The sequence below is a fragment of the Mus caroli genome, chromosome 3 (genome assembly GCF_900094665.2).
Source record: "Mus caroli chromosome 3, CAROLI_EIJ_v1.1, whole genome shotgun sequence".
Classification (NCBI taxonomy): Eukaryota; Metazoa; Chordata; class Mammalia; order Rodentia; family Muridae; genus Mus; species Mus caroli.
This window is the reverse complement of record NC_034572.1, coordinates 30,071,150-30,084,185: the sequence shown is the minus strand read 5'-3', so window position 1 is coordinate 30,084,185 and position 13,036 is coordinate 30,071,150.

The window sequence follows — 13,036 nt, the reverse complement described above, 5'->3', positions numbered from 1 at the left end:
AAAAAAAAAAAAGCAAAAACCAAGGTCACCAAGGTTGCCTGCTCTACACTGGAACAGAGGGAAGGGTACCCTCATCTCAGAGAAGGATCCTCACCCAGCTAAGCTTCCAACTTGTAAAGGGAGAAATCCTAAGGGGTTACTTGCTCCTAGAAAGTAATTGTTTCAACATAGAACAAAGCTACTGCTCTTATGGGGCAAAGAGGACAAAGGTTCATCCCAAGCTGACAGCCAAATGTGATGCTGGCTTCAGAGGCATAAACTATGAAAGGGGGATGGGGGTTGTGGATTCTTCTCCCATCGTTTTAGAGAGCTACTGATACACAGAAACTTGTTGTGAGAAGGCCTTGAGAAAGCACTGTTCAGCTGTGCAAGTGAAGACTAGACTGGGCTGTGGCAGAAACTCTAGTATGTTAGAGATGCTGGGACTGTGAGACATTAGCCAAGGAGAGCTGTGTGGAGTGTAACAGACCCAAAGAGATGGTGTATGTTGTAGGCAGCAAAGCTGGAGAGGGAGAGCTGCCTAAACCCTTTAAACTATAGCCCTGGGTACCAGACACAGAGCTAAAGGATTTAGTATTTTCCCTGCTGTTGTTTGTTCTTGTTTTGGTCCAATGTGTCCTCACTAGGCCCCCCATTCTTCCATTTTGTAAGAGTGTGTTAATTCTGTATTATTGCACACTTGAAGTACTGGTTTTGATTTTAGAGTGAGTCACATGTAAGAATTGCCTTGAGTCTCTGAAGAGACTTTGGACCTTGGCCTTGAAAACAGTGTTGAAATTCTCAATACTGAGGACAATTAAGATTTGACTAGCTGCATTTTTTATTATGAGATAGCCATGAGCCTATGAGGGCAGAGAGTGGAATATGCTGGTTGAATGAAAGATGTCCTCCACAAAACTCGTGTATGTGAACACTTGGTCCAGAGTTGATGGTGCTAAGTGGGGGGATGTTGGAACTTTTAGGACATAGAGATGTGATAAAGGAAGCATGCCTTTATCACAGTGCAGTTGGAGGAACCCACCTAATTTTTTTTTCACAACACCACCCAAATGCTATCTTAGACTTCTTAAGAAGTAGCTCTTTGCAATAGCTGTTCTTGGCTGTCAACTTCACTATATCTGGAATAAACTACAATCCAGAAATGAAGGGTACATGTGTGAAAATTATTTTTGCTTGGATGGAAATGGGTGAATCCACTAGTCTGGATCTTTAAGGTATGAAGACACACACTTTTGATCTGGATCTTAAGGTGGGAAGACACACTTTTAGTCTGGGTCACTTCTCTTGATGGTAGCCTGAATAAGGACATAGAAGGAAGCTGTTGTTCTTTTCCTGCTTGCTTTCACCTTGCTAGCAAATCAATTCCTTCATTGGCATTAGAGCCTACGTCTTTGGAATTCCAGTGTCTACTGAAGAACAGCTGAGACATCCAGCCTTGTGGACTGAACAAATTCTGGATTCTTGGACCTTCCATTCAGAGTCCACCATTGTTGGATTAGTTGGTATACTAGCTAGTTTTGTGTCACTTGACACAGCTGGAGTTATCACAGAGAAAGGAGCTTCAGTTGAGGAAATGCCTCTATGAGATCCAGCTGTAAGGCATTTTCTCAATTAGTGATCAAGTGGGAAGGGCCCTTTGTGGGTGGGACCATCCTGGGCTGGTAGTCCTGGGTTCTATAAGAAAACAAGCTGAGCAAGCCAGGGGAAGCAAGCCAGTAAGAAACATCCCTCCATGACCTCTGCATCAGCCCCTGCTTTCTGACCAGCTTGAGTTCCAGTCCTGACTTCCTTGGTGATGTACAGCAGTATGGAAGTGTAAGCCGAATAAACCCTTTCTTCCCCAACTTGCTTCTTGGTTATGATGTTTGTGCAGGAATAGAAATCCTAACTAAGACAAATTGGTACCAGAAGTGGGGTATTCCTGTGACAACCTGACCATGTTTTGGGGAGGTCTGTGGAAGGACTTTGGAACTTTGGGCTAGAAGATTGGTGTTAAGTGCTCTGTCAGATGTTGTGTAGGAGCTTGGAAGATAATGTTGAGAACAGTGCAGAAGATGGAGGCCTGGCTTGTGAAATTTCAGAGGGAAAATTAAAGACTCTTTTCAGAGCCATTGCTATTTTGATTGGGAGGATTCTGTGGTTCTGGTTAGCTGGGGCTGAAGAATCAGCTGTGATTAGGAAGATACCAGAACTACTAAAGTGAAACTTTTGCATTACTGGGACTTTGATACTGGTTAGCTGGAGCTAAGAAATTAGCGGTGATTAAGAAGAGACTCGGATCATTGAGGTGACATCTTCTGGGAAGTGTTTTTGAGAGCACAGAGGCTGTGTTCCAGAGATAACCAAGGTTGTACCTCGTGTTACAGTGGGACTTAGCAATATGTAAGAGTGACCCAGGTGGTACTGGTTTTGAAGGCATGAAGGGGGTCACACAGAGCAGCTGAGGCTTGGCCCTGTGAGAGGCCATGGAAGGCCATTGGTGAAGGTGCAACCTCAGTTGCAATTGATGGCCCAGGACTGGAGGGGTCATGCAAAGGATATGAAGCTTAGCACCATGAAGAGAGTCTATGAGAGGCTATTGTTAAAACCAAGTTACAATGGAAGACAGCAGCATTTTGGAGAAGCTAGTAATATGAGATGACTACCAAGAACAGCAGCAGCAGTGGAGTACTGGCGACTGGAGCTTAGAAGACAACATGTGTGCTACAAAGGGCATGGCTGAAGAAGTGACCCAAGCCCTTGGAGGAGCCCAGAAGATCATGAGTTGGATCCCAGACATTGGATGGTTAGAGATTAATTTTTGCTTTTGATTGTAACTGTGCCCTGATATTTTTCCCTCTTGAAGGAAGTTTTTTTAGTGAAGCCCACAGTTAAGAGACTTTGCATTTTAAAATACTTTGTATTTTAAAAGATACTGGAACTTTTAATATGTAAAGACTGTGGGACTTTTAAAGTTATTTAGATCTTGGGGATGAATAAGAACTAAGGGTTGAGGCTTACTAGTGATGTGTTTGTTTGTCAAGTTGACAAGGGGTCAATTGTACTAGCTAGTTTTGTGTCAACTTGACACAGCTGGAGTTATCACAGAGAAAGGAGTTTCAGTGGGGAAAATGCCTCTATGAGATCCAGCTGTAAGGCATTTTCTCAATTAGTGATCAAGGGGGAAGGGCCCCTTGTGGGTGGGACCATCCCTGGGCTGGTAGTCCTGGGTTCTATAAGAGAGGAGGCTGAGCAAGCCAGGGGAAGCAAACCAGTAAGAAACATTCCTCCATGGCCTCTGCATCAGCCCCTGCTTCCTGACCTGCTTGAGTTCCAGTCCTGACTTCCTTGGTGATGAAGAGCAGTATGGAAGTATAAGCCGAATAAACCCTTTCTTCCCCAACTTGCTTCTTGGTCATGATGTTTGTGCAGGAATAGAAGCCCTTACTAAGAGAGTTGGACTGTAAGTAATTTCATATATCATACACATACATATAGCTGAGCAAGAGAGAAATTCGTTCTAGAAGTTTTGCTACTCTAGTGAACCCTGACTAGTACACTCTTTTTGAGACATGTTTGAGATCACTATCAACCTTTTAGGGATATACACAAGGCAAGATACATCTCTGAAAGTAAAGAGATGCAGACTTCTCATCTCTTACCCCAGAGGGGTAATATTAATACCCATTAATATTCCATATTTCAGATTTCTTTTTCTTTTTTGAGACATCTCTGTATAGCTCAGTCTGGCCTTGAACTTGATATGTATTTGAAAATGACCTTGAACTCCTGAGTCTCCCCCCTCAGCCTTTCTAGTGCTAGGTGGTACATGCCTCCATGCCTGGTTTATGCTGGGTGTGCAACTCAAGGCTTCCCACAGGCTTGGGGAGTACCCGGCTGAACCACATCCCCAGCTGTGCAACTTTCATGGCGTCTTTGAAGTCCTGTCTTTGTGCATGATGGCTCCAGCCTGTTAGCTGATCTCCACATTCCCTACCAGCTAAAATCTCACTTTGTTTACAAGGATGGCAGGATCCAGGTCCTGGGTTCTAGGAATCAGAGATTACCATTGCAAACCTACCATCTTCTCAGAAGCAAATCCTTCCTGTTGCCTGTTCCATGTGGTAGAAGGCTGTAAGTCTCAAGTATGACTTACCTCTGTTTTCAACAGGAGGCTCTGTGAAAGTACAAAATATTTACATATTCAAAGAATGCGGGGGCTCTAAAGATGCCTTTGATCTTAGCACATGCTCTAAAGCTAGCTGTGGTGGTGCACAACTGTAATCTCAAATTTTGAGAGACTGAGGCAGGGGGATTGCTATGAGTTTAAGGAGAGACTGAGCTAGAGAACTGTGTCTCAAAACCAATAATAATAATAATAATAATTAATAATAATAATGAAAGAGACACTTCTGTGGACACTGGCAGTGGCTCACTGATTTCCTTTTCAACACTCAGTCTTTCCTCCTTGTCAGTCTTTCCCAAATTGTAGGGAGTGGGGATAATCGGGGTCTCGGCTAGCAACAGGCAAGGTCTACCCCACAGATGGTCAGGGTGGCACAGTTCATGCCGTGGCAAGCCTGGAAAGCCAGAGGAATTTAATAATGTGTTGGAGGAAGTTCAAATCTGGCACTTTAGAAGTGACTTGGAGGATACAAGGAAGAACAGGGAGAGGCTTTGCAGCCCCCACCCCCCAAATGGCATGCTCATCTCTGCTTCTTCTCTGTCTGCCACATGCAAGCCAGGGAACATTGGGTTTAAATTTTTCCTGCGTTAGCTGAGTACTTTCCTGGGAGTCGATATTCTCATATTAGTTATCTCCTTTATTTTTAAAATATGAAGCCCTATGTGCTCTTTTGAGATCTAGAGTGATTCCTCACCTGCAATCTGGCATAAACAAGGATTCCCTGTCTGCTTGCTTGCATAGCAGCTCCAGCTCTGGAACTCTAGGAGCAGTCTATTCTGGGCCCGGGATCCTTTTCCAGCACATAGGAGGGATAGGTATCTTAACTTCACCCAGCCTCAGTTTCCCTGTCTAAAGCGTGTCTCCATTCTTATGCAGTGGTGCTGCTGACCTAGTCAAGATTAGAGACGATGCAAGTCCCATTCCTAGCACACTAGGAGGTGTCTCTGTCATTCTTACCAACCATGTTGGTTGCTGGGAAATAAAAATGATATTGCTAGTTGCTTTGTCTAAGAATACCAATTCAGGATTTATAATTATCTCCTGAAAATAAAATACTTAACATCTCACTTCCATATCCAACTCCCACCCCGAGAGTTGGATACCCAAGATCCCAGATCATGAGCATTGCTTAGCCAAGCCCATTGGAGTCGGGGAAACTGAGAGCAAGGTCCCTACGAACAACAGAAAGACTCATCTGTCTTGCTTTCTGGTCTTCCGGGCTAGGATGGAGCTCAGCCTGCTCTGGCCAAGGCAAAGGTGCTTCCAGCGTAAGCGTGCAGGAAGGGGTGCAATCCATACTGCAGAGGAAAATAGCTCAACAGCTCAGCAGCAGACCAACATCTCAATGGGCTACCGTGGGCAATTAGAGATTCATTACAGTCCCACAGTTTGTATCATGGCCCTGGGTCAGCACCGGGTCACTGCACATGGCAAACTTAGGGAGCTACATCTAGAACAGTGACGCCAGCCTGTGGTGCTGTGGGGCACAGCGGCCAGGATGCTGGAGCCAGTATGGCGGGCAGGTGCACGGGGGATGGGGGCCTGGAAGGTGGGGGGTACAGGGTGCAGAATGCTATGGTCTGGCTGAGAAGAGAAAGAACTTAGCCCTAGCAACACCAGCTCCCAGATGCCTTCTAACTAAGTCCCATCAGCTTTGCAGACCTGCAGGTCCCACAGACTTCCATGTCACCCGCCACTCCAATCTCAAAACATAATTGGGGCCTGACAGAGAGGAAGACCATTGAACGCAAACAAAACAAGTGTCATCCCCTATCATGTCACCGCAGAAGAGAAAGGGGATTGTTCCACCAACTAACGCAAGAAGGACGAAATGGCAGGATAAATGACAGTCATGTAAATTTAATTAATTTAGCTTACCTACTTGTAGTTGTGTTTTCTCATTACCATGAAGACTTGGGGAAATGTTCTCTGTCTGGCTTCAAGCTTGTCCCTGACGACTTTTCCTACAGTGGCAGTATGGAAAGTACAGCTATGTGGAGAACTTTAAAATTTTTTCTCTTTTCTTTTCTTTTCTTTTCTTTTCTTTTCTTTTCTTTTCTTTTCTTTCTTTTTTTCTCTCTTCTCTTCTCTTCTCTTCTCTTCTCTTCTCTTCTCTTCTCTTCTCTCTTCCTCTCCTCTCCCCTCCCCTCCCCTCCCCTCCCCTCCCCCTTTCTTTCTTTCTTTCTTTCTTTCTTTCTTTCTTTCTTTCTTTCTGTTTACTTTTTATTGGATATTTTCTTTATTTGCATTTCAAATGTTACCCTCTTTCCCGGTTTACCCCTCTCCCGGAAACACCCTATCCGATCTCCGCTTCCCCCTGCTTCTATGATGGTGTTGCTACACCCACCCACCCTCGATTCCTCTACACTGGGGCATCTATCGAGCCTTCATAATACCAAGGACCTCTCCTCCCATTGATGCATGGCAAGGCCATCCTCTGCAATGTATGTGGCTGGAGCCATGTGTACTCCTTGGTTGATGGCTTAGTCCCTGGGAGCTCTGGGGGTCTGGTTGGTTGATATTGTAGTTCTTCCTATGGGGCTGCAAACCCCTTCAACTCCTTGAGTCCTTTCTCTAACTCCTTTATTGGGGACCCCCGCACTCAGTCCAATGGTTGGCTGCAAATATCCACCTCTGTATTTGTCAGGCTCTGGCAGAGCCTCTCAGGAGACTGCTATAACAGGCTCCTGTCAGCAGGTACTGCTTGGAATCCACAATAGTGTCTGGGTTTGGTAACTGTATATGGGATGAATCAAAATTTTGCTGTATTATCTTAAAAAATTGGAAATAGATAAAAACATCTCATGCCAAAATTAACAAGACTCAAAGACTATACAACTTAATAAACTTGCATACAATTTGATTGGCAAAACAACTGTTACATTAAATTTTACACTTTTAATCATGTATATGTATATGCATATATATCATATCGACTATATGTAAAATATACTATATATTATATATATTAGAATCAATTGTCTGCATTCTCACCGTCCTCATTCCTTTATAGTCTTTCTTGTTCTCTTTTCTGCATGGCATTTGCTTACATGGATACATACATTATGGCTAGATTCTGCACATGAATCTGTATATGGCTTACTATCTCCAGGGGAGATTATTTACAGAAACAAAATAACACATTCTGTTAACTCTAGTAAGAAAAATAGCTTCCTTTCTCTTCCATCCCTTCTCTAAACATTCCTCTAGTCTTGTCAAAAGAAGAGAAAAGAAGAAAAGGGGGAGAAAAGAAAGAGGAAGCAGTCCTAGGAAGCTATGTAGTTAGGGCACTATTCTGCAAGGGTCCATGATTCTCCAAAAAATGACACCCCAGACTCAAATAGTATGCAATCTCAAAGAGTGTTTTATTCTGCAGAAGTCTAGCATTCTGGGACCTCCCATTACCAAGATAGAGAGACCCCCAAGGGAGCTCGCTGGCCTGTTTTAAAGCACATCAGGGAATTCCTGGGTAGGTGAATCTATGTTAATCTGTTGGGTCCATCTCTACAGACATTCCATTACCAGGGTGTGGGGGCTGGAAACTTGCTGGGGAGGTCTGGAAACTGTTGGTTGAGGAAGTCTGGAAACTGCTGCTGACCCATTGTCCTTGCCTCAGGCCAGGTGGCAGGGCAGCTTCTGAGGTCTGGACTTGCCTGGAAACAGAGATTTAGGCCTAGTCTCCTTAACTGCCAGTCTGAAACCTGTGACGGAATTAGTCTAGCCTTCTCACCTTCAATGTCTCTCATTCTCAGTTATGAGTCTGCAGTCATCCATACCACGGCAAAAGGTGCTTCCTTGTCCTTAGCAGCAGGCGACAGCATGGCAGCACAATTGTGAACTTCCTCATGATTTCTGTAGGCAGCACATATCATGCACATCAGCATGGCCTGTGGTGGCAGTGTGGACCACGAGCACCAACATCCCAACATGGGCTCCAGTGGTAGCTACAGCAAGCTTCTTTGTCTATCGCGGTTACACTCCCATCCCTGTGTCTCTAGTTCTACTTCTCTCAACTGAGGTGCTGCTCCATTCTACCATCTTTTTTTTCCCCACTTCAATGAAACTATAAAACAGCATCTTCCCATAAGACCTGCCTTTTTCCTGTTGTTCTGGAGATATATCAAGTGCTACAGCCTTTCCCCCCACTGATTGTCTCCTTTTAACATCTATGTCGGTTGCTCAGGCTCCTCAGAGCCCACCCTCCACAGCTCCCACCTTAAATGGGATAAGAGACAGTTTATTCTGGTGCCATTCTGAATGGACCATGGCCTAGAACACAGATTTAAGTTACCCCCAAATTCCATGAGCCTACACGAAAGTAGATTCACTGTTTTACAGAACAAAGAATACAAAAATCAAGGCAAGTTTACATTGATAGCTACACCAGAGAGGTAGGTACCTTTTTATGCTTCCAAAGCTACCTGATACCATCCTTAGCTTTTGGGTTGTGGGAGCTAGTGGTCTTCTACATCAATAGATTCCAGAAGGTTTTTATCTGTTAGTCATAAGTTGTTAGTTCTGGCAGGAGGTGGACAAGGAGTGGCTATTTATGGGGCTAAAACTAGCCCAAGGTAAGGTACATAGCCTCTGGCCAGTCCAGCCTCTTGAAGGTACTGCAGTTCTAACCAGTCGTCAGTCTCAGTGGGTATAGTTTCTTCTCAGAAGTTCTCTTTCATAGGACTTTGCAGTGTGTCTGCCATCTATCCTCTATTTTATCCAGGAATTGGTGGCAAGTAATGGAAGAGGGCACAGGCTACCTGAGCTCCAGGATATCACATCCGGGGAGAAACCACTCCTCATTGCTTTTCATTCCTAAACAGACCATGTTCCTAACTGCTGGATGCCTGGAGAACCTCTCAGTCCGTCCACAGTGATCCTGATAGATTCAATCCAGTAAGCCACCTGATGCTAAGCCCACTGAGCAATGACCTAAGGCTACTCGCTCACTGTCCTGGTTACAGGACCACAAAAGGATGAATCAGGCTGGATATGTCCAAGTCCAGATGATACACCAACCAAAGCATCCAATGTGCTGATGACACCAGTTCTGAAGTTGCAAAGTTCAATTTCTGCAGCGAACTCTGGTATATTCTTTCTTTCTGAAACATTTGGCTTCTGATGAAATTTTATAAAGGAAAAATGATTACTAAAGGCTCTCCTTTCTTACAGCTCCAAGAAGCACACAGCAGATTCAGATACAAAGCTGTGGAGTCAGAGCATTGTGCATTTCACTCTGGGTGGGCAACTAGCTCAGCACTTTGCTAAGATTAGAGAAGGAAGTGTATTTAAATACTGTCTTCCCAAGGAGGATCTATTCGGAAAGGACAACTCAAGCCTTTGCTAATTGTTCCACCTCTCTTGTAGGCTTTGGTTTTATTTATAGCAATGGGGGAGGAGGAAGCCTACTTTCTGTATTTTCCTGAAGGATTCCCATTGAAATCTTTCAAAAAAAAATAACGTGTTTCATAACCTTAGTCTCAGCCATTTCTCTCAATGATGAAAAATAAACAGAGAGAAAGAAAAAGAGAAAGGAAGAGAGGGAGACTCCCAGACTCAAGAGGCTGAGGCAGGAAGATCACAAGTCTAGCCTTGGCTACAAACTGATGTTGTCTCTAAAACATAGAAATAGACAGTGTTAGAATCAGGTGCATCCATGGACAGCTAGAAGCATCTTTACAACCAACTCTCAGATTCAGAGACAAGACACATCATATACGTTACCATAGCACTGGCTGCATGTTCCTTTGCACATGCATCATATACATCATGCCTTGTATAAAAGACTCATCTTCCCAGCCCACAGCTGCTTCTCCTCCTCCTCCTTCTCCTCCTCTTCCTCCTCCTCCTCTTCCTCTTCCTCCTCTTCCTTCTTCCTCTTCCCCTTATTTCTCTTCTTCTTCCTCTTCCCCTTATTTCTCTTCTTCTTCCTCTTCTTTTTTCTTCTTCTTTCTCTTCTTCTTCCTTTTCTCCTCCTCTCCCTCCCTCTCTCCTCCTCCTTCTCCTGTTCTCACCCTCCCTTCACCCTCTGCCAATAAAACCTCTCACGTGAGACCTGCAGTTTGGCGTGATTTGTCCAGGACTCTTAACAGACAACGTGGGGAGAATTCTGTGGTCAGAAAAGTTGGGAAAAGTCTGCAAATTACATCTGTCTTCTGTTCCCAGCAACAGACATTAACAGGAGAGAATGCTGGGAAGTCCCACAGCAAAGAAGCTTGTGAACTTTCAGTCCCCAGACTCCCCAAACCAACATCTTGTAGCATGTTGGCTGTATACTGTCCTACGGAAAGTCTGCATTAAAGCGAGAAAATGCTCCCCAGAGCCTGGATCCACCCTAAGCTTTCCTAAATAAAGGTCCCATTCCTGCTGTATCTGTTCAGGTTGTGAAATATGGACTCATTTATAAAGTGCATTTTTAACAGCTGTTATGTTGTGGTCAGGTTCTAGGCTTACCAACACAGAATCTTCCTTGTGGGAGTAGCTAGCAATTCTAGAAAGAAAGGAAATAGTTCTTTAAAAGTTGGCTGCACAGAAAAGCGACTTGTGATGATATAAAGTTGGATGCTTGCATGTGAGCTCTCGCAGGATTAAGGGGGCCAGGCAAGCACTGCTCACTGCCACTTAAGCATCAGTGGCAAACTGCTGTGTAACCTTTGTTCCTCTCAGCCTTTGTTCCTTTCTGTCATGATTTCCCCTTTTCTCAGAGACACCCAGAATACAAAATGTGTTATTTGTTCTGTGCCACAGTTTTGGCAGATTGGAACCCTGACATTATTAAGCCAAAGCATATTCAATATTAGAATTTCCTGTCAGAAAGTCATAGATCTTAAAGCCATAGTTATAGGAAAACCCTTGTCCCCCTGTAAGTCCCTGCCTGACCCTGGCACTCTTAGCCTGGGTCCTCACTTGCAGTCCCTACCCCAGACTGATTCTTTTCACATGTAAACGAGTGGCTTCCCACCATGGTTAACATAAACCTATCTCCTTTCTACCCTTACTGTGCCTTCTTCACTACCTGTGCCTCCTACTTTCCACCTGGACAAGCCTCCCTCAGAGAGCCCAATGTGGGTAGCATCAGGTGTCCTTGGTGACCCTTTCTTCCTGTGTCATTTCTCTTAATATTTCTAGATCTCCTTTGAAACAACTATCTCCTCCCCCGGCTTGCTCCCGTTGTTCCCCCAGTTCTCTGCCTCCCATTTCCGTACTTTGATGAGCTTGTTTTAATTTCTAAAGTACTTGTCTGTTTACCTGTGCACTTCTATGAGGGCTAGACTTGACTCTTCTATCCAGCTCTGGAACTGTGGTGCTCGACACATGTTAGGCACGCTGGATGTGATTATTGCATGAAAGAGACAGTGGATGGATGGACGATTGGAAGGATGAATGAATGTTTAGTAGAACAAACGTGCACATCATGAAAGACAGGAACTAGAAAGTGAATGATTTCAAGCTTAAACACTTCAAAAGGAGTATTGAACTATCTAAAGCTGAAACAACACAGCCTGGTGGCCCATCCCGACTCTGAGGGCTAAGTTCTCTGTGTGTCATTTATCCGCTCCTGGTATGTTAGCTAGGAGAGAGCTACAAGAAAAGCTAATAATAATAAAGCACTTTGATGCCGGGTGGTGGTGGCACACACCTTTAATCCCAGCACTTGGGAGGCAGATGCAGGTGGATTTCTGAGTTCAAGGCCAGCCTGGTCTACAAAGTGAATTCCAGTACAACCAGAGCTACACAGAGAAAGAAACCCTGTCTCAAAAAACCAAAAAAAAAAAAAAAAAGCACTTTGATATTTTAATTGCTTAAGTATCCCCAAAGTTGCTTTATATATACACATACACATATGCATACATACATATATATACATAAATGTAGCCTCCACTTAGCTTCCATCAATGATACTGAACTTGGACATTGTCTGTGTCAGAATCAGGAATTAACACTGAGACATTCCTATTAACTCAGATAAAACACTTATTCAAATTTGTATGAAGGATTTTTTTTTATTCCAGAGTTAATCGGTAATTGGGAAAATATTCTTTATTCCATTAATCGGGCCAATTGGACCCACTTGTATATTAACATAGAAAGTAGTAAATTAAGCAATTGTTTACCTTTTTAACTCATTTTAAGGTAAAAAGAAAATAATAGTTCCAATCCACCCATAACTGGTCTTGTTTTTGTGGGAAAACAGGGCACAAAGCCCCCAACAATTTCAAGGGAGCAGGGACAGAAGCATCTTTCCTATTAACCCCTAAAACCAAAAGTCTTCTTGCCCTGAAACTCCTTTCCTGCTAGTAATATGACTGTTAGTTCCATGGCTGCACTGAGAGTTGATACAGAACACAAGGAGAATCTCTGCTGTGCTAGACAAGGATCCAGCTCAGCCCAATGGAGACCAATGCCATGGACATAAGGTGTCTCTAGAGCCCAGGAAAGTCCCAGGTCCCTACCGGTGCCCCTCAGTCTCTGCAGGTGCCAAAGCCACCTGCAGCCACAAGTCACATAGGCCTGCTGTCTCCCCCAAGTCACAGTCCCCTTGCTCTACTTCCTCCACCCACTGCTTCTGCCTGCTTGATTGAGACAAACTAGTGGTCACTGACATTAGTTCATGTGGTGGAACAAAATGATGTACAAAGATGCTCTTTAAAGAGGAGACAAACGCTCTTCCGGCCGGGCCAGCACCTGGGTAGCTAGAGCGCAGGGTCAGCTGACACCCGCCAGCTACCCACGACCCCCGCCACAGGACTTTGAGACTTCTGGTGAGTGGAACACAGCTTCTGCTCCAGTCCAATCACGCGGGACCTGAGACTGCTTTGGTTGGGGAGGCAGAAATCCGGCCTGAGTAGGGCCATAAGCCTCTTCCGGTCAGAA